Source organism: Malaya genurostris, chromosome 2, assembly GCF_030247185.1.
Source record: "Malaya genurostris strain Urasoe2022 chromosome 2, Malgen_1.1, whole genome shotgun sequence".
Taxonomy (NCBI): domain Eukaryota; kingdom Metazoa; phylum Arthropoda; class Insecta; order Diptera; family Culicidae; genus Malaya; species Malaya genurostris.
The window spans coordinates 6,727,034-6,749,527 of NC_080571.1; positions in this window are offsets into that span (position 1 = coordinate 6,727,034).

Sequence of the window (22,494 nt, forward strand, 5' to 3'; positions counted from 1 at the left end):
ACCGTGTTTTTTCACAACCTGTTGTTTAATACGCAATAAAAGGAATACTAGTAGAAGGGAAATGAATGCTAGATGAAGGTTATATGGAAATAAGCAGTTTGGTTCGTAATCACATTGATAATGTCAATTTCATTGATAATGTCAATTTGCGCAATAGCAATACGCAATGCAACATTAGTAAAAAAATATACCACACCAAATAGTGATTATTGCGACAAAAGAATTTATTTTATTTCCAGCTGGTTGATGCTGATGATGATGTTCATGCACTATTTAGATTAAATCCAATTAAACCCCATTTTTACATGAATTTGATTCATAGAAGTAACAGGAGCGCAGCATTTGAATGGTGCGTATCAATTGGCGTAGCAAAATGCTGCTTTCCTGTTTCTTCTGTGTATGATTTTCAAGCTAAACAGGGTAATATTAATCAGCTGCATAGCACGCTTTGCGATTGAGCATGTTTTTCTTATCGGAACCGTAAGTGACTGATGATACTGATAACGACGAAGACATTTTTAAATTCCAAGTAAAACCAAAATTTATTTTACCGAAAATCATTCATTTTAAAATTTATTATAACATTTACAATAAATATTTTTGGCTTTTCTTCACCCCTTGAACAAAGCACGTTTTTTAGGAAGTTCGTTTAGGAACCACATGAAGCGTTCTGTTTTCATGAACCACATGAAGCTTTTGTACCAATAGTTGTTTTATTAGTAAATTCATTGTTTTGCGAATGACTCGACTTTCAATCAACGAATTATGAAAAAAAATCGCTTGCAATACCTTTGCTTCGGTTTCTAAAACCAATACCGTAGAATACCGGAAATTGTTCCATACTACTGTTATAGCAATGCGAAAACTCAAAGCGTGTTCCTAATTTGATCCTACTCTTGAAATCAATCGATCGAACAGAGACAACAGTCACTCTAACTAATGGTTTTCGAATATGAGATGACTAATGGAGCTGAGATGAATGGAGGTACCGTTACCCTATCGAATAACGCAAACTTGGTTTACAAACCTACTTCGAGAAAAAAAAGATTTGTGTATAATATGAAAATGTATGCTATGACAGCAATCAGATCCCGCATTTTTGAAACAGATTCGACGAATACTATCTTAATTAAAAATTTCCCGGAATTTATTCAGAAAATTTAAAATACAAGATTATTCATCAAACTCGATACTCTCCCCTTCAAAGTACTCCCCATCGACTGCAACACACTTATGTCAGCGTTTGATCTAATACTCGAAACATTTTTTATGTTCAAATTTCGGTATGGTCATCAGAGCTATTTGCGATTTTCCCATAATCTCATCTCGGGTGCCGAAACGCGTTCTACGGAGCGGTTTCTTGAGTCGACCGAATAAAAAAAAAGTCACAGGGAGCCAGATCAGGTGAGCTCGGTGGTTACTGAACGGTATTCGTTTTGTTTTTAACCAAATGTTCACGGATAACAAGATCAACGAGTTGTTTGCTTACAAATCTTTTTCAGCGAATTGTTTCATGCAAACATCTCATAACGCCCAAATAATACTCCTTGTTGATGGTCTGGGTTTGTGGAAGGAATTCATGATACGCAACACTCTTGTAATCAATGAACACAGTGAGCATCACCTACCGCTTCTCTCATCATCATTCACAGACTCACGGCCACTTCTGGAACGTTCGTGCCACTGATGAACGACTGTTTCTTCAGAGTTTTGTTGTCGAAACACTCTACTAACATTTGCACCATTGAAACCGTTTTCAACGCAAAATTTAATGCAAAACTTGTTGTTGCAAATTCAATTCTATTTTGAAAATTGTGGCAACCTAAAAAAAGAAATCTAATATGTTAACTAAGAGCCATACGGTGGTGATTCCGGAAACTATTTGAGGTAGTAATAAGTAGAAATTGCTGGAAAACCATGCATGAACTCGATTCAGAATCCAAGATAGAGACTTATTCTTTAAAACGAATTTGATCAGTTAATATTGTGGAACGATGTTTGAGGTCGTATTAAAATCCAGAAAGAGCTGCTTCCGGTTTCACGACATACCTTAAAACACCATTAAAAATGTATGAATGAAAACATATTTGAAGTCGACTACCGTTTTAACGATATTTCTTGAAAACGCGTAAGCGTTCTCGAAAATAAGTAATTTGAAGAATCAAGAATTTTTTTCAGATAGCGTACCTAACTTTTCTATCCAGTGTGTAAGTGTTAAACCAATAGCCTACATCTTTTGCTTGGATACCCCTTTTGTACAAAGTGCACCAGATCCAGTTTATAGATCTACTGAAATGTTGAAGAAATCTGGAATATTTTACCCGGTTTTTAAAAATCAGCCAGATTATGAATCGTCAGCCTTTGCCATTTTAGTCCTGGTTCGATTTATGCTAAGACAACGGACTTATCGCAAACAAATATGAGGAACATTCAGTACCTTCCGCCGCACTTTATTTTGTGGGGCTATTGGAAGAGTAAGGTGTCTGACAGTTAACCGAAGACAATTGAAGAAATAAGAAATAATTACTGCCATTACGTCCGAATTGATTTAAATTATTGACAAATGAAAAATGATAGCGTAACGCCCGATTTGTTGACCTACAATTGTACTTTTTGAATACAGAATGATTTATTTGAATATAGCATGATTCACAGAACGGAGTTCCCACGAAAACTTGTTCACTTTTTTAGCTACTAAGCATCAAAGGTGAATAAAGACTGTCCCAGAAAGTATGGACGAACTTTGATTTCGCTGTAAATAATTCGCAAGTGTTAGATATTCTAATTTTATCCGATATACTGATAATATTAGACTACAACAACAGAATATTATTCTCAACATTTGCTACTTAGCCATTGTAGACTAACTGGCGCACCTTCTTGCGAACGTTCCTCATTAAATTCCGTACAAACTTCTTGGCGACAAGTTTTGACACTTTTTCCAATCATTTTCGAACTGTTGAATGGTTTCGGCTGCCGAGACATGTTTCCTAAGTTGTGCCTTCGTTAATGACAAACCCCCACCACACCCCCCCCCCCTTCCCAAATTGATCGAAGTTGTGGGCAATTTGGTGGATTCATATCTTTTGCGATGAAAGTGACATTTTTGATAGTATACCATTCTACCGTTGATTTCGAGTAGTGGCAAGAAGCAAGATCTAGCCAGAAGATAACAGGATCCTTGTGGCTTCGAATCATGGGAAGAAGTCGTTTTTGTAAACATTCCTGGATGTATAATTCGCTGTTCATTGAAGCAGTGATGATGAAGGGTTTTAAAATCTTACCGCAACTACAAATTGCTTGCCAGACCATAGCTTTCTTACCAAATTTTTCGACTTCAATCGATGTCTCGGACTGGTTTAACACTTGCCCTTCTCGCACCGTATAATATTGTGGTCCCGGCAAGAATTTGTAATCGAGTTTCACGTAGGTTTCGTCGTCCATGATTATGCAGTTCAAATTTCCAGCAAGAATCGTATTGTACAGCTTTCGAACCTTCGGCCTGATCGATGCTTCTTGTTTCGGACTACATTTTGGTTGTTTCTGCTTCTTATAGGTTCAAACGTTCTTTAGCACGAAGTACATTTGACTTCGAAGTGCCCACTTTTTTGCCACATCCCGATCTGAAACCTCCTTCTTTTGCTCGAACGCCTTCAGTATACGTTTATCCAACTGAGGGTTAGCATGACCTTTTTTTCGACCCGTTTTCAATGTATCATCAAATGTGTTATCCTACCAAACTTTCTGATTGAATTTCGCACGGCTTTTCTACTTACTCCTTTCATTTTTGCTATCTTTCTCAGTTTTTGCAAGAAAACACACATATTTTCATGAGATTTTCATGTTATACAAAGTAGTTTAATGTGTAAACAGTCTAATCTGCACCTTCCTGCGCCGTTTGATAGTAGACAAGTTAGAATTGTATTTTAAAAAAACATGAAAAATTGCTCTATTTCATTAAACTGAAACGATAGCAGCATAGTACGTTTGAGGAAGTTGTGAAGTTTTTAAAGATGAAAAACTTTGTATAACATGAAAAACTCATATAAATTGAAAATATATGTGCTTTCTGCAAAAACTGGTTTTTGGACACCCTTTTCAGAAAATACATTATATCATGAATTACAACCAAGTTACGGGAATAGTACCTTCTGCAAACTTATTTGAAATAACTTTCTGCACAACTTTGTCGAAGTAACTTAGCCCTTATGTTGGCCCTGAGCTAAACTAAAATTTTTATCTAACTTTTAGGGGAAATAATCACATAAATAAAATTTGCTAAAAGATGGCGTATATCATTCTGAGCAACTTTACTGAAGATACTGTATCTCAAAAATCACGATCCTATGAGTTATCAATTAAGAGCGCGAAATTGCGCTTTTGAACCACTGTGCATCGTTTTGGTTTGTGTGCTGTTCGACCTCGGTTTCGCTCGTTCGACCTAACCAAAGTTTACAGGTGCGAGAGGCAGCCGCTTTCGACGGCGGGTTGGGGCCAACTCAGCTGGCGTCGCCTCGTTGGCTAAACACAAATAATAATATGATGTATTCGAAATACCCTTTCGGCGAAATGACCTATTCGGCGAAATGGTATTCGGTGAAATGACCCGCTCCCGGTCTCCAAAGCTGCTGCTTGTTGTTTGTTGTTTGTTGTTTGTTGTTTGTTGTTTGTTGTTTGTTGTTTGTTGTTTGTTGTTTGTTGTTTGTTGTTTGTTGTTTGTTGTTTGTTGTTTGTTGTTTGTTGTTTGTTGTTTGTTGTTTGTTGTTTGTTGTTTGTTGTTTGTTGTTTATTGTTTGTTGTTTGTTGTTTGTTGTTTGTTGTTTGTTGTTTGTTGTTTGTTGTTTGTTGTTTGTTGTTTGTTGTTTGTTGTTTGTTGTTTGTTGTTTGTTGTTTGTTGTTTGTTGTTTGTTGTTTGTTGTTTGTTGTTTGTTGTTTGTTGTTTGTTGTTTGTTGTTTGTTGTTTGTTGTTTGTTGTTTGTTGTTTGTTGTTTGTTGTTTGTTGTTTGTTGTTTGTTGTTTGTTGTTTGTTGTTTGTTGTTTGTTGTTTGTTGTTTGTTGTTTGTTGTTTGTTGTTTGTTGTTTGTTATTTGTATGTTTCCCGCAATTATCTTATTGTTTTATTTCTACCCGTATATCATAAGATGAAAATTCTTCATTCAATAACTCTTCGAAATCAGTTACCCTTCCTAAAACAACATTCTACTTCCATCAAAAGTAGAAATATGTGATAAATTTTGTCTCAAATTTTCACATTATACTTGTTCGCCTCGAACTCAACAACCCTCGAAAACGACCGTAAAAATTGATCACTTGACACATCCATAAAACAGTCGTAAGTGAGAACTTTGAGGAGGTGCCATTTTTGCCTCGAAACTCAACCGCTCTAAAATATCGATTTGATGATTCTAGCTTTTCCGGTTGTTCCGGTTGGTGCCCGAAACGGGCCTGGATACCTCCGTTGAAAGTTCGTGTTTTCGCTGTGGAAAAAGGAGCAAATTACCTTCGAATTTACACAATCTCCTATCCACAGACTTACTTGCCCAGTCCCAAAGTCCTCACCCGGCAACTATGCAAATGCTCAACTAAACCACATTTTATCCTGGTGGATCAATCCCATCATCCAGCAGCAGCAAAGCGTTTCGGAATGTGCGTGGAACCGGTGTGGGAAACTGAAAACGAAGACGAGGTAGTTTCGTTTCAATTTTATAGCTGGAAGAAAATCTCATTTAAAATTATAAACAGTTCCTTGGCTTGGAACAGATTACGGTCCGAAGAAATGTAAGCTGTGGTTACTCGATAGACGGCGAAGAGACGGTTCCGATGCCGGAGTGGAAATATGATAAAGGATCATCGAGGATAATGAGAAGCAAAGATTTGAGTTTCGGTTTCCATACAGCCCTCGGGCAGAGTTTAATTCATTACGGGGACAGCGAAAAAAGCTCTCAACCGAATGCAGAGTTTCCAAGGTTGCAAAATGAAGCTAAAAAAGTACTACGAAACCAATAAAACTTTGATGGCAGTCATGGAAGGTTAGAAGCATGTAATAATTTTCATGTGACGCATTTCAAAGATAAAAATATCTATTCTATCATAACACTCGCGTGTGCCATTCGGATCTCCATGAACACGCGTCACAGCGGAACGGCAACATTCTCTGGTTTCATCAGCTGCAATCACCACCGAGCAGCGAACTTCAGAAACGTTGGCCCGATTTTCGTACATCGAATTCTAATTAGTATTACCAAGGAAGCATGAACAACACTTTTGGTGGTTCGCTTAATTTCCTGCCAAGAGCTGCTTTGGGAATTTCAACCATCCGCTGGGCGGGTAGCTTTTTACGTCACATTTCTCCCCAACCGGTCGGTGCGTACATTTGCACCGACTTGGAATTCCGCTACCACCCGTCATCATCGGAGATTTACACGGACTAACTGGCAGGACTGGACTGGAATTTTCCCTGGTGCAAAATTGTACGGCTGGATTTTTCGGTACTCCAGAAAATGAATTAAATTACGTGAAGTGAAAGATGATGAATCGCCGGTGGAATGGCGAAATGGCGGAATTCCACGGCACTAGCGGGAAAAGCGGTCCGAAGTGAAGACATCAGAGACAGTAGTGAATTCCGAGTGCATATTAAACCGTGGGGAATGTGCTGTTTCGGATTCAACCAGATGACGCAGGTTCGGAACATTCAATTGATGGTAATGTTTTGCAAGTGCGATTCCTACAATTGGATCCATTTTCGTGTTCCAGTGGAAAGTGGAAAATTTGTGAATTTTTAGCATCGAAATCAGAAAAAGTCTTCACATCCGACTGTTCTTCGATTTTGATCTTTCCGGTTCACTTCCCGCAGCAGCCGTCTTCGGCTGTTTTTGCTTGAGTCAATTGTGATTCAAGTAGCAGAGATGGTTTTCTCATGTTCATTTTTTTCCCCTAAGAGAACTCACCGCCGCTCGTTTAGTGGTGTAAGTTTGCCCCACCGTCAGAGTTTCGGTGTTTCTTTTTCCGGTTAAAATTATGTGCGGCACGTCCGGCCGATTCATTCTGTAGTTTATTAACGGGATGGTGTGTGCTTCACCACTGCCGCGCGAGATCAACAGTAGCCATGTTGAACGCTGGTCAGGACTTCGATGATGGAAATTAAGGAGCAAATGTAGAGTGGAAATATGAAAGGATTTTTATTTGTACGAGCGCAGAGATGCTATCACTTCATTTAATTTATCAGCTTTAGGTAGTTGCTCGAATTTGATGCAGTTTGGCAGTTTGATTCGGTTGAAAATAGAAGTTTTATATTGAGAATTTACAGACTAAACTAGTTTGGTATTTGTCCGTTTGTGCCGAACCTGTCTCCGTCAATCAAATCGATAACTAACTGGATGGAAACAGTTGATGCTGATGATGATTTTAAAACTTGCTTGAATTGAAAGTTGTATGCGATTTAGTTCTCTCAATAACATACTTTATTGACTTAAATCTAGCGCGAATTTGAATAAATCAATATTGTCTAAATTCATCTCGCGCATCTCTGTCCACGTTAAATTTCGGACACCAAAAATAATAGTAGCAAAATCAGGCTTGTTCTCGACAAAATCAGGATAAATAAAATTTGGTATAAAACAAATTTACTGTTAGGTCAATCCAAGATGCATTTCTTATTCTCTTAATTGTTCATTATTAGTCATCATAACACTAATTATCGTTACCTAATTAGGCTACATGGAAAACGACGAACTTTTGACTTCACTCCAGCCTTAAGGGCTGAGGCCAGTAGGTCGCGTATAACCACGTGTCTCGCTCTGCGTATTACATTTATCTCCATGCTCTCTCGCACATGTACAAAATGATTCTCGATGGGCCGGGTGACCAGAAAAGTTTCGATATTTTCGATTACAAGTTTGACTACATCACATAAAATCCAATAAAGCTACCGCTTGTTTGGCAGCCTTTCTGAGCCGATTTTATTTCTCTCTCATTTTTCGTTACGTTATCAGGAAACTGGAGCAACTGGAGCAGAAAAAATGGCCCCGCCATGGAAATCGCCTTACCTTCATAAAGATAGCATTCACTTCATTTTTATCGCGACAACATCTATGTTTTTATGCACTAATCGCATCCAAATTAAATTATCTAGACATTGTCAGATTTGATGCATGCCTTTGAAGGTGAGATATTCAATGAACAAGTTGAAAAAAGACTTTCCCGACCGCTAAAGTCAATGATACATTCTGAAATTTTCACAGAATAACCTAAACTAATTTTCTAAGAGATTGTCACCGTCACAGTTTCTGAGAAAATATAAAGATAAGATAAGATATAAAGTGTGAAAATAGCCCTCTTAAACAGTCTAAAACATGCTGGCCTCAGACCAGAGAAATCCCGACAATGTCTAGATAATTTAATTTAGATGCGATTATTGCATAAAAACATATATGTTGTCGCGATAAAAATGAAGTGAAAGTTATTTTTGTGAACGTAAGTCGATTTCTATTGCGGCGCCATTTTAGTTTCCTGGTAACGTAACGAAACACGAGAGAGAAATAAAATCGGCTCAAGAAGGCTGCCAAACAAGCGGTAGCTTTCTTGAATTTTATGTGATGTAGTCAAACTTGTAACCGAAAATATCAAAACTTTCTTGGCAACCCGGCTACATCGAGAGTCATTTTGCACATGTGCGAGAGAGCATGGAGAGAAATGTAATACGCACAGCGAGCCACGTGGTTTTACGCGACCCTTAAAGGTCTGTGCTGATCTCTTCGCAAACGATAAGGCTGCTTTTGTGCAAGATCTTTGAAATTTTTCTGTAGTTGTAGTTTGTTGTTTATATTGAGAGAGTTTTCTCTTCACTAGAGCTCAACATCGCTTGAAAGATCGCAACTTCGAGCAGTTTGGTGGATTCGCCTCGTTCGGTACAATATGGATTCCATTTGCTTTATACCATTCCAACTTGGCTTGCTTGACCACAGCTGCATATTTCCTGCTAAACCAAACATTTTTGGAATACTTGACCTTTTCCTTCATCCAGTATAATAATACATTCCGGGGAGCTGCTTAAAATGACTCCAGCACATCGCGCTCAGGTTTTAGCTATCACATTCTATTTATCATTACGGTTTGGTACAATTTTCACCTTGAACGACTTCATACCTTGCCGGTGCTAGAAAGTGTGCACGAAAGTTGAAGACATTTTCATTTTTCTAACCACCTTACGTACCAAAAGATTAGGTCTCTTCTATAATTTTTGCTTCAGCTTCGCGTCCTTCTGATGGTTCCTAAGATCCGCTCCAGACTACTTGGCTGTTGTCAAACGTGTATCCGAAGATTTACGAACGTTATGGACCAAGCTGTTTTGCAAATTTTCTCACTGACAGATTCAAATTTTCTTTGCAACCGCATATAATTGCTTTTCTTTCGATGCAATCTTCTATCGATAAGCTTGTAGTATCCCCGAAATTTTTTTTCAAAAAATGAACAGACATATGTTTATATTCGTTACACATCATCAGAATATGGGGATTTTCGGAACGGGTTTGATGCGCACATGTCGGAAATCGATGTTTGAGGTGGTTCTGAATTCTACGATGACGACTTCCGGTTTATTGATATTCCTTAAAAACACTTACAATCTGGATATTTTCGGGACGGGTTTGATGAGTTGATGTTGGAAGACGATTTTTGAGGTCGTTCCCAAATCCAAAATGGCTGCTTCCGGCTTTTCCTCACAATTTGTGTCGATATAACTCGAATCGCTCACAATATGCATATTTTCGGAATGGTTTTCATTAGTAGGCGCTTACATTTTTGAAGCAGTAGCATATTACAGACAGATCTAAATTATAGCCGAATTAAGTAAAACCAAGACTAAAATACCAGTCAAATCAGTTTCAGATTATCAAGACTGTTGAAGCTGCTGAAAGTGTCCTAAACAAAGTGAAATTCTGGATATAAAGAACTGGAGCAGATGGCATATCTTGGAATTCAGAACCATCTCAAATATCGCTTTCTGACATCTACTCATCAAATCCGTTCCAAAAATACCCATATTCTAGTAATTTCCACGGAATATAAATGAGGTGTAAATGATTTTAATTATATGCAAAAACCTCTTTTTACGAAGAAGGTTCGTAAAAAAAAGTTTACGTTATTTATGATTTTGTTCGTAAAAAGAGTTACGTTAAAAGAGTTAACGTACAAATAGTTTACGTAAACGGAGGTTTATGTGTAGTGTCCTTCATGCAATGCGCGAATAAATCAACTGACTATTGTTTACAATTCGATCCCAGCGTTTTTCCAAAATGAGTACCGCGTACGCTTCGCGCTTAGAAACAGTTTTTTTTGTGCTCGCACCCGAAGAGCCGTTGTCAACATTTTTCACCTCTTTAGAACGATTCACCCACTTACTCACAAACTGTTTCGACTTTTGCATGTATTTCGCGCGGTAGCTTGGGTTAGCTTGGGACCTTTCGGGTGCGAGCACAAAAAATTGTTTCGAAGAGCGAAGCGTACGCGGTACTCATTTTGGAAAAATTCTGAGATTGAATTGTGAACAATAGTCAGCTGATTTATTCTCGCTTTGCATAAAGGACACTACTGCCCTCTGTGTTAAAAAAAAAAACACATTATTTCACTTTACCGATCGCGAGTAATCGTGACCACGCCCTTATGTAACTGACTGTATTACTTAAGGGTGTTTTCTAAGAGCTTGCTGATTTGAAGTTTGAATAAAATGCCAAATAAAGTAATGGCCAAACTTTTTTTTATTTGGTAGATGATTTCTTGGCATTTAAAATTTAAATATAATTTCGGGCATATGGCCTCCACTACTATTTTTCACAAATGTCATTCTGGAGGTCCAATTTTCGATCACTTTTCCAAGCATCTGAGGGCGTATTTCAGCAATGACACGTTAAATATTGGTTTCAATCGTTGCTGTTTTATTCACATAAACCAATGACTTCACGCGGAGGCCAAGTCACCGGTTCATTCCTCGGAATAATGTTGTCGTTGAAATGTTCTCTCAATATGTGGATTGTTTCGGCCGCAGTATGACAGGTGGCACCATCCTGTTGAATCCACATTTCATCCACATCCATATCTTGAAGAAAAACAAAAATTCTTTGATTTAAAGAATAAGGATCGATGATTCCATCAGCGTATAGATCAAACCAAACAGTAGATTTGTCGGGATGCATCGGTAATTCTTGAACGGCGTGAGGATTATCTTGGCACCAAATACGGTATTTTACTTGTTAACTCTTAATACTGAACAGAATTTGGCGCTATATACAGTTTTAATTGAACACTGATTTTGAAAATAAATTTCCAGGATTTGGAAGTGTTGTACTTGAGTTAACCTATTCATGATGATTTGCCAAACAATACTGAGTAGAGACGTAACTTTACACTGTATAAACAACTTTCAGACAATAGAGTTAGATCCTTAGTTGGAAAAGGTGGGGTTGTATTCTTCCTTACCTTGGGTAGAACCCTATCAAATTGATTGATACGATGTTTGATGACGGTGCCGCTGATTTGAAGTGAAAGATAAGAATCGTGGTAAGCTTGACGAAATTAACAACGAACGCAGTATCAAAGAGGAGCGGGTCATTCCGCCGAAAGCCATTTCGCCGAAAGCCATTTCGCCGAAAGCTATTTCGATGTGGCGATCATCTTTCATTTGTTTTCATTTCAAATCAATTCCAATTACGATTTTAAGACAATTGCTGGATTCTGCGAAATGACTCTTTAGGCGAAATGACTCTTTCGGCGAAATGACTCTTTCGGCGAAATGACTCTTTCGACGAAATGGCTTTCGGCGAAACGGCTTGCGGCGAAACGGCTTTCAGCGAAATGGCTTTCGGCGAAATGACCTTGATCCGTATCAAAGGTGTTCTTCCTGAAGACAGACAAACTGTGGATTCCGAATCATCCAGTGATACTGACAACGATGAACAACACTTTTTAATTTTAAATGAAAACCAATCTCATCTAATCAAACATCATTGAAAAAATCATTCGTTTCAAAAGTCATAACATGCATTTACAATGAATATGTAACATGCAAAGAAAATACTATTTTTGTTTACTGTGAATCGAAAAATTCACTTATTTCGAACTATGCTCTAACTCCTAACCGGAACCGAAAAAATAATCTGCTAGGGGATGATGTATTTTATTTAATTGGAAAGCTTTAAAAGGCTTCGTATATTACAAAACTCATGTTTCGCTTCCAGTATCTATGAAACTTCATATTAACCGATAGCTTCGTACCTGAAGCTAAAAACTAATGCATGAGAACGCGTGTGTCAATTAAAATTACGTTCACTGAACTGACATGCTGTGTACTAGCGAAGAAGTGACAGATCTAGTACGATTATTCCCTCAACTAAGGCAAAGAATTAACACGACAAACTATGCCATGTTCCATCCTCCTTTCCGGGTCGATTTTCTCCACCCCCACCTTAGCGACCACTTCTTTGACATCTATCGTCAAGCATCAAATTAGTGCCAGTCTTGTGCCAATGTTCGCACGACCAATTCACGCCTCAGTAAACAAATTTGCGACCGAACAAGAGCCAAAAATTTAATAGTCACAGAGAGTCGTAAAATTTCCCTTTCGCACTGACTCACAATCACATTCACATGTCATGAGTCGTAAAATACTCGTGCTCTTATTAATCCAAACTCCAATTTTCCGGCCGCCCTTCGTGCTTTGTGTGATTTTTTTTCCCACTCTCTCCTCCGATACTTATCTTCCGGTTTCTGCAAAAGCATCTGGCCGAAGACGAGCCCACGTCCTTGCCGTTGGATTCCGGGCTAAGGGGAAACGGACTGCTCGTGAAACGTGAAACCAAACATGTCGTCTTTGTTGGAGGTCTCAGAGCAGTTCATGCCAGAGCGGAATTCGGAATGTTCTGCAAATGGATCACTGGAATCAACTGCTCGTAAATCACGTGACAGAATGGCACACACGGGCAAGGCTAAAAATTTGGCTGTTAAATCTTTCTGCCGAAACGATTAACGAACCGTGCCGTAGTTCTGCTTCACTGTAGGCGTTTTTCGCGTGTGCGTTAGTGTGATTGAGTTGAGTACAGTTATTAATTTGAAAAAGGATTGAATCATAAACAGCACATGAGAGTACTTCTGATTTAAGGAATGTTTTCAATTCTGCATGGGAATTTTGCAATTTGAAGAAGTCGTTTATCTTTACAGCACACCAATCGCCTATATGCAATGTAGCCAGATCGCATTAGTTTATCGGATCACACTGTTTTACGAATCCATACGGTAAAATTGTCAATTGTTGTGATCTGCGGTACTACACTTTGGAGATTACGATGCGATCTGCGTCCTATTTTGTGACCTAGACACGAGCATTATGCCCAAGTGATATTCCCAGATCTCTCATATAAAATAACAGCGATGTTTCTCCATCGTTAAACATGTCAACTGTAATAAAATAAAGCAATAATTGAAATAGTCCGGAATTCACTAAATTTCTGCTGTTGAAATTGAATTATTTTGATAGCATTAAATTTATTGTTATTATTAAAATCTTTCAAATTTTATTGAAAACGATCGACTCAAATGAATATTGAGTTTGCGTAGTGATAAAAAAAAATCTCATTTTACTGTTGGGTGGATTAAGTATGTTTTTGATCCGATCTCCTAAATCTACCCGTTGGATGAGAGAAATCTGTATTCTGCCACGATGCAAGTCTCGTAGAAATCTAAAAGCCGAGTTGGTAATGTCACAGACATAACTGAACAACTGTTCATTGAATAGAAATTGGAAAGTTTATTCGGACCTAATCTAACATACTCTACACATCCTGTTTACCCTGTAGCTCCGGAATCGGAAGTAGTATCTACAACAAATTTAGGAATACCGTATGAAACTGTAAGACTTTTGCTTTGAACCTATAAGTTTGTGAGAATCGATTTGGCCATCTTGAAGGAAAGCGAGAGAGATCTTTTTTGCAGTTTTCAATAACCATTTCCAATTCTTCCGAAACCGGATTCAGATGACCGGAATAGCCGAAGTTGGTTTGTTTGCCAGCAACAAATATAATCTACAAATTGGAACAGTTTTGAACCTAGTTAAGCCTAGACTTACTATCTCATACTCTACTTCGATTAATTTAATTATACGAGCAAACGAAGCGAACCTGCGTTTCTGTTACTTCTGCATATGTAAGTCAAGCTAAACAGCATGAATAAGCAACATAAAACATATAGTAGGATTAATATTATTATTATTATTATTATTATTATTATTTTTATTATTATTATTATTATTATTATTATTATTATTATTATTATTATTATTATTATTATTATTATTATTATTATTATTATTATTATTATTATTATTATTATTATTATTATTATTATTATTATCATTATTATAATCATTGACATCACTACACAACTGGAGCGGTATTACTGCACTACTAGCTGTGAAAATTGCAAATTTTTTCAAATAAATGTGAACTCAATGACATTCGTTTAATTTTTTCCATTGCACTTATCATAGAATAGCTAAAACTGTTATCAACAACAGCACCGTCTTTTACCAATATCACACACCAGTAGCAGATATCCGTAAAGCCTGCATCGTTAGTTTTGTGTTTTCTTCTTGTTTCGGTGTTGTACATTTTGTTATTCTATATGGCGATTTGAAAACTTTGACACTCATCGACCTGTAACTGCGGAACCGGAAGTCGGATCCGGATGAAATTTCACAGTAACTTTAAAGATAATATAATCTTTAACTCAAATCAAGATTTGTGAAAATCGGTTCAAACATAGCAGAGAAATCGAAGTGAGTTATATTTTTGGAGATTTTCTTCACCACTTTTGATGCTTCCGGAACAGGAAAAGGTGGGACCAGTAGTGCCGAATTAAGTTTGTATGTCAACAAACTAACAAGCTCTGCAAACTAGAAGAATTATTCAGACAGTTTAATGGGATTTAAATTGGTAAATTTCCACTTTTCACGCTTTAGTTCCGGAACCGGAAGTCGTTGAGCCGTTTCAGAGAAAATTGAGTGCACACTTTTTCTCTAATTTACACACATTCCCATGTAACTCCGGAACCGGAAGTTGAAAATTCAAAAGCAGGTTATGGGACCATTAAGTATTTTATTTGAATCTAATCTTGTGAAAATCAGTTCAGCCATGTCTGAAAAAAGTGAGAGCATATATGATATTATTTATAATCTCTCATTGGCTCTCTTATCATACTGAGCACTTTTTACTTCAATGTTGGTCCCTTTGAGGAACGATTTTTGCTTTTTGTAGCCATAGACATCACAACAATCCTGATACTATTAAAGCTCAAACAAAAGTGCGAATGCGAGCGAAGTTTGATCAATATACATCGAATGTGAAAGGGAAACAAAAAGAGCTTTTCATATTGAGGTTCATTCGTTCTCCAAGCCGTGGCTGCTTACGATGCAGAACGAACGATATTACCCACTTAGAAAAAAACGTTCAACGGTGGTCCTTCATTGGTCCAATACGTTGGATCATTGGTCCAATGAAAGTCCAATCAATCGTTCAACGGGAGGCCAACACGGGACCTTCGTTTGCCGATTTTGAAACAGACCGTTGAACCGAATGCCATTTTTTTCGTTCAACAAACTCGGCAGACAGAGGTCCATTGTTGAGCCATTTTTAACATGAGGAGTTGGAGCCCCGTTGGACTAGTTTTACTGCAGAATTTTTGAAGTTTTCTCCACTTATTTGTTTAAACTAACAATACATACCTGCACAATACTTCTACTTCACGTAGAATAACAACAAATTTTCTTTCTATGTAAAGATAACACTTAATTTTCACATTATTTTTGCAAGAGAAAAAACAACAACAAACCGTTCCAGCAAATTGAACGAATATTTCGTGCAATATGTCGTTCAACATGCGCTCAAAAAACCAACAAAATTGAACGGCCTGCTGAGAGGGTAGGTTTTGCACGATGTACTTGTTTTGTTTTGCCGTGTACTTGTTTTGTTTTGCGACTGCAAGTTAAAAATTGAAAAAAATGATGAAAAAGTGCCTGTTAAAAACGTATTCCACAGTGAAAATAACTAATGTGTTTCCAGCATCAAGGAGCGATTTATGTATGAATCTGTTGAGTGTGAGGCGACTTGCAATTTTTACATTCGAACGATGAACTTCTGATGAACTTTTAAACTGTAAACAAGTACACGTCGACTGTCAAAAAAAGTTCGTTCTGTTCATTTTTGTGAGGTTATGTCATGTTCGTGCAAAACCTAATTCGCTCGTAGCTTCGCCTTGTAATGTGGAAGAGAATGAGCAACTAATACCACTTCTATACGCTCACCTTCCACGTTCAGTAGTGCGTTAATTCACAAACACAAACAAATGTGAACCAAATCCATCAAACCAGAAGTGGATGATGAATGGTTCAGTTGCTAGTACATTCATGAACCAAGAAGCGTATGAAGGATATTCACTCTAATTCGGTTCATTCGTTTTCCAAGCACTGGATTCTATATATCTATGTCGGATGATCACAACCGTTGAGTACGCAAAATGTTGGTTCGAATTCCAGATTACCAATTCAGTTCTAGATTTAGTTCTAGAATTATGACTCATTTTTATAATCGAGAAGTGCTAAATTCTGAACTTCAATACCGAGCCTAAACAAAGGAATTGATTTCGAGTTAAAAATCTATTTTCAAAATCCAAGTAACGAATTGAAACTAAATGTAGGTTCTAAATTCTGGAAATAAATTTGTAAACTGAGTTTGGGAATTAAATTATGAAACTGAATTTAACCATCGCACAGTGATGCCTCTTCATACAAAAGTTGGAAAAAACCATAAATACGTCGATAAATGTCAGCTGGATGACGTTTTATTAATAATTTGAGGTGTCTGAATATATTTCCATCTTTATAATGTATGAAAAAATATTCGATCCACCTAAAAGTAACATGATGCACCGTTCGCTATGGATAGGAAAATGACGACTTTTTTTTAAATAAATCAACTTGTGTATTTTTATTTATTTCGTGATTGATTAGGAGCTTTAACTAATGTTCCAAATGATTATTAAACCTATGTGGAAAATGTATACACAGAGAAAAAAAACTTTTCCTTATATCTTGAAAATATCAATTTTCTCCAGAAGGGCTTATCTTAATATTTTTATTTTCTGATATGTTGTAATATACAACTGATGTAGTTTATTGCACTATGATTGAAGATGGGAGAGTAACAATCAAAAAAGTGTTTTTTTTTTTAACAAAAATACTAATTTTTGGAAAATGCTCTGCATTTTGCATTTTTTAAGTTTTTCGACTTTATGAAAGAACACAAACACAAGTACAAAATAAAATTTGGTGAATACTAACGCTTTACTAATAATAGTTGATTTTTATTATGTTAAAGTATCTTATTAAACTATGTAAAATGAAAATGACGCTGAGCAAACATGCATAAAGTAGTTTTAGTGGTTCGAATTAGGGAATTTTTATATGGACTACAAGAAAGTTCCGGAGAACAGAAAAAATGCATGTGGTGGGATCAACTGGGCGCTATTTATTATGAGCTACTCAAATGCGTTTGGACAGAGCATTGCATGAAAAGCGGACGCAATATGAAGATCTTCATGGCATAGTATTTTCGCTTCATGACAATGCAAGACTCCATGCTTCGAAAGTTGTAGAAGTTTTTTTTAATAATCGCTGCTTTGAAAAGTTCTGTCCCAGCCGCCATTTTTTATCAGACATTGTTCCATACGGTTGCCATTTGCTCCAATCCATGGCGCATAGCTTGTCAGGTCAGTTTCAAAAACTACGACACCACAAAAAATTTGATCGATCCATTTGTCGAATCTGAAGTAAAGGAATTTTTCAAACGTAGTATCCGACTCTTAGTGGTGGTATATAACGATGGCGACCCCGCAAACTATTGAAAATAACCTTTAAGGTGCAGAAATGTGCAAGATCCCATAGTGGTTTCTGAAAAGTAGAAAAAATGCTATAAAATCAAATACTATTGAACAGTGGCAGCCCTTTTCTTCCTATATAGAACTCTAATCGCAAACCATCGTCATTGCGCCATATATTTTGTATGGAAGGATGAAAAGAAAGTTTACAATACCCTATCTTTGAGAGGATAGGGAGAGATTATTTGTTATTCAAAAATTTTTCTCCTTTGAACTGTAATCCTTCACTTATCTGAGAATTCAAAAAAATTAATACAGTGCACGAACAAAATAAATTTATTTTTTGGATTTCTGCCACCTTGGCATCACTGTGCATCGGCTAAGCCATCTAAGAGAAAATTGAGTAGTAAAAAAACAACGCGTTCTGTCTGATACGTCACTTATACCATCATATCTCTTTAACCAGAAGTGTCAGCTATTTGAGATTCAAACTTGATCTGTGATCCAATACAAGCTTTCAGGAGAGCCTGAGCTTGTTGAAATCGGTTCAGTCATCTCCATAAATACACACAGACTTCTTCCGATCCCGTCGAGCTGAATCGAATGGTATATAATACTATGGTCTCCGACGCTCTGTTCGAAAGTCGGGTTTTCCAGCAATTCTTTTATCTATTCGATAAAAATATATAAAAAGTATGATTTTCAACTAGATTTGAATATTAAAAATATATATATTTAAGCAAGGGCAGCTCGGTATCTCCACCATTTGATAGACTTTGAGTTCTTTAGAAACTTTCTTGAAAATTGCATTCTTTCAATTATTCGGATTTTCATTCCAATGGTAACAAACTAAAGAATTATTTAGCGCTAATTTCGAAGCCCTCCTCCCCCTGGCATCGTAGTTCGTAAGAAATTTGATGATAAATGCTGCTAAACTGTGAGTTCATGCAAGTTTGCTGAGGATGTTATGGTGGTTTCTGTTGACAGATGGTAGATAATCGGTCAATGCCCCAGTTAGTTGAAATCCCATTTGCTCTGGGATTCCTCAATGCCAGATTCCTTTTCGCGCCTCGCTGTGAGCCATGTTGTAGGAGAAATCACTATTTAACACACTGACTACTGGATTTAGATTCTGAAACTGAGTTATAACTCTGAATTCTGAACTCAATGTCAGGGTTAAAATTGAGTCTAAGAATTTAAAATCTAACTAAGGCTCTGGAACTAATTTTCAACTCAGCATTCTGGAACTATATTTCTGGAATAAGTTTCTTGATTATATTTTAAAACTGAGTTTAGTTCCATAATTTTCGGAAATCGAATCCAGAACTCTGATTCAGAAATTCAGAATTCTGGAACAACATTTTTAATATCACTTCCAGATCTGAACCTTAATTTTTGAACTGACCTCTGAACGAAAATTTTATTCCTGAATTCTGTTTTAGAATTTACTTCTTGAATTCAGGTCCCGAATTTAAAACCTACATGCAGCAAACAAATTTTGAACTTGAATTCTGGAACTAAATTTTGGAACTCAATTCAGTTCCTTAATTCAGGATCGGAATTTAGGTTCTAGAATTAAATTCGAGTTGAGTTCCAAAATTCAAGAACAAAATTCAAAAATTGAATTCTTGATTTGGATTGCTAACTTGAATTTTGCCACTGAGTTCCGAGAATGTCCCAGGTTCCGAATGTAGTCCTAAATTTACTAAATTCTGATCCTGAATTTAAGTTCTCGTGTGACAGTGATGACAAAACATACACAACAGTTGTAAACATTGGATAAATTGCACAGCTAGGTTCGTTTTAGAACTATTAAAATATTCTCAAAGAACTATGCAAAGTGTTCTTGTGAATCTAAAAAAACAGTGTTGTATTTTTGGGATCAGAGTCATTTCGCCGAAAGCCATTTCGCCGAAAGGGTCAATTCGCCGAATCCTGAAATCGTCCTAAAATCGTATTAAGAATTAATTTAAAATAAAGACAAATGAAAGGTGATAGCGCTATCGCCCGTTTTGTTGACCTACAATTGTACTTCTTGAATAAAGATTGATCCTTGTACTCTTGAATAAAGATTAATTCATGGACCTCAGAACGGAGTTCCCAAGAAAACTACTTGACTAATAGCTACTAAGAATCAAAGCAATTGCATAGGTGTATCTACTATGCAAATGTATTTGGTATTTTCCATTTATTAAGTGAAAATGAAAAAAATATCTAGTGCGGCTACGACACATCGGCTTTGTGCCGCCGAACCATCTTGGCTTCGGTTATGTGGCTGCGCCACATCATTTATACAGGAGACATGACCCTTTCGGCAAAATGACCCTTTCGGCGAAACGACTGTTGGCGAAGTGGCTTTCGGCAAAATGACCCGCTCCCGTATGTTTTACTTATTTATTCCGCGTGGTAGAGTATGTCAATCGTTAAGTCAAACTTAAGAATAGACTTCTCGCTACTTTATAATTCTGGAAATGTTGTAAAACTCACACGAACATATCGATTTTCGGAAGCTTTTTCCCCCAAAATCACCTCTTCTGTTAGTTTTCATGCATTTTCATTTCTCAAACTGTTACTCCATTCTGTCGTAACCAAGGCAGGACAAACGCGCTGATCGGTTGAAAACTTGGAGTGAATTTTGTTTACTCGCTGTTAGTTTAGACGAAGTATTTCATAGTTGTTTATCACAAAATTAACGGCAACCATGGCGAAGCTAAATTTTCATCTTAAGTGAGAGCAATTTTATCTATATATTATATGGAAGTACTTTTTTTACTCTACACATAAAAATTTTATGACTTCTGCAGGTGACATAATAGAATTGAAATCTACGTAACTTTTCAAATGATGCTATATTCCACTCACATAGTATTTTACAGGCTTGCACTCGGCTAGCAAGTGCGACTGTTTGAATTTATATTCACCATTTACCAGCCAAACAGATATGCGTTTCTGTGGTTCAGTCGAACAACTGACTAGCTTTGTGATCTAATGTTTCTCGGTTCAAGTCGAGCAGTTACTATCATTCTTTTGTTTTTTATTTCATTCGATTTCAAGCCCTGCATTTTGCAAATGACACTATTTTACACATTCTTGAATATAAATTTGCTTGAAAGTCGACACTCTGTTTATGTGAATCTTATAAGATTTTTTCTTATAAGATTTTATAAGTTTTTTTCGAACTGTGTAGTTTTGCACGAATTGTGCAATTACGAAGTAAATCAATTCAATTTCCTAGTGGTACTAATTAATTAATCAGGAAGCATCCAATTTGGGAACGATAAGTACATTTGCCTTTGAGGTAGTTTAATTTGAGAAATAGTCTGAAATAATACTCTTTCATGTATACTGCACACATTTGATCATTGTAAATAACTGAAATAAGCTTTGACGAGTTTACGTCAATTGACTACATTATGTATTCATTTATTTATTGGAAAAGTCGCTGCACTTATTGACATTAAGTCGTTTTAACACGAGAATATGAATCTTAATAATCTTAAGGGAAATAAAGTTTGTTTGTAACACATGGATCAATAAGTCCCGAGACTAAAGCAGAGATGGCGCTCGTAGTAAACCAGTAACAACGTCTTTCTAGAGTACTAACCTTTGCTTGAAACGGGTCAATATTTTAAGTCGATCCGACCAGAAACAGCTGAGTTATCGAGGTTGGAGTAAAGTCGTTTTGTAGTTTGTTTAAAAAATGGAAAAAACCGAGTTTCGTGTTTTGATAAAACATTGTTTTTTAATGGGTAAAAACACCGTGCAAGCGAAACAATGGATTGAAAAATGTTATCCGGACTCTTGTCCATCAAAAGCAACGATTTGTCGGTGGTTCGCCGAGATTAAACGTGGTCGTACCGACACAAATGACGCGGAACGCTCGGGTAGACCTGTGGGAGCCGTTACACCGGAAATATGGAAGTGTATTTACTATCCTTCATGAAAAATTGAGCATGAAAAAGGTTTTTTCCAAGTGGGTGCCGCGATTGCTTTCGATGGAACAAAATGCACCCTGACACAAGTCGATGAAAACAATGGCGAAATTGAACGAATTGGGCTTTGATCTACTTCCCCACAACCAATACTCGCCAGATTTAGCCCCCAGTGACTACTGGCTCTTTGCTGATCTTAAAAAAATGCTCCAGGGAATAAGATTTGGCTCAAATGAAGAGGTCATCGCTGAAACTGAAGCTTATTTTGAAGCGAAAGATATTTTTTTTTTTAAACATGGTATTGAAAAATTGGAAAAACGTTGGAACCATTGTATGACCTTAAAAGGTTATTATGTTGATGAAATTTGCAAAAAAAAAATGTTGTTGCCATTGTTAGTCTCGGGACTTATTGATCCACGAGATATTTTGAGATGATAACAGAAATAGTTTTTTATTTTTATTTTTTTTTGTTTCAATTATAGAGGCTTTAACATCTTAGGTCATTCGCCTCTTCGGACCAGAAAAACTTTCTGACCCTATATGTGCGGGGTTGGGAATCGAACCCAGGCGGGCTGCGTGAAAGGCATCGACTATCCCATCACGCTATACCCGTCCCCGGTTTTTTATTTAAAACAATAGCTAATTG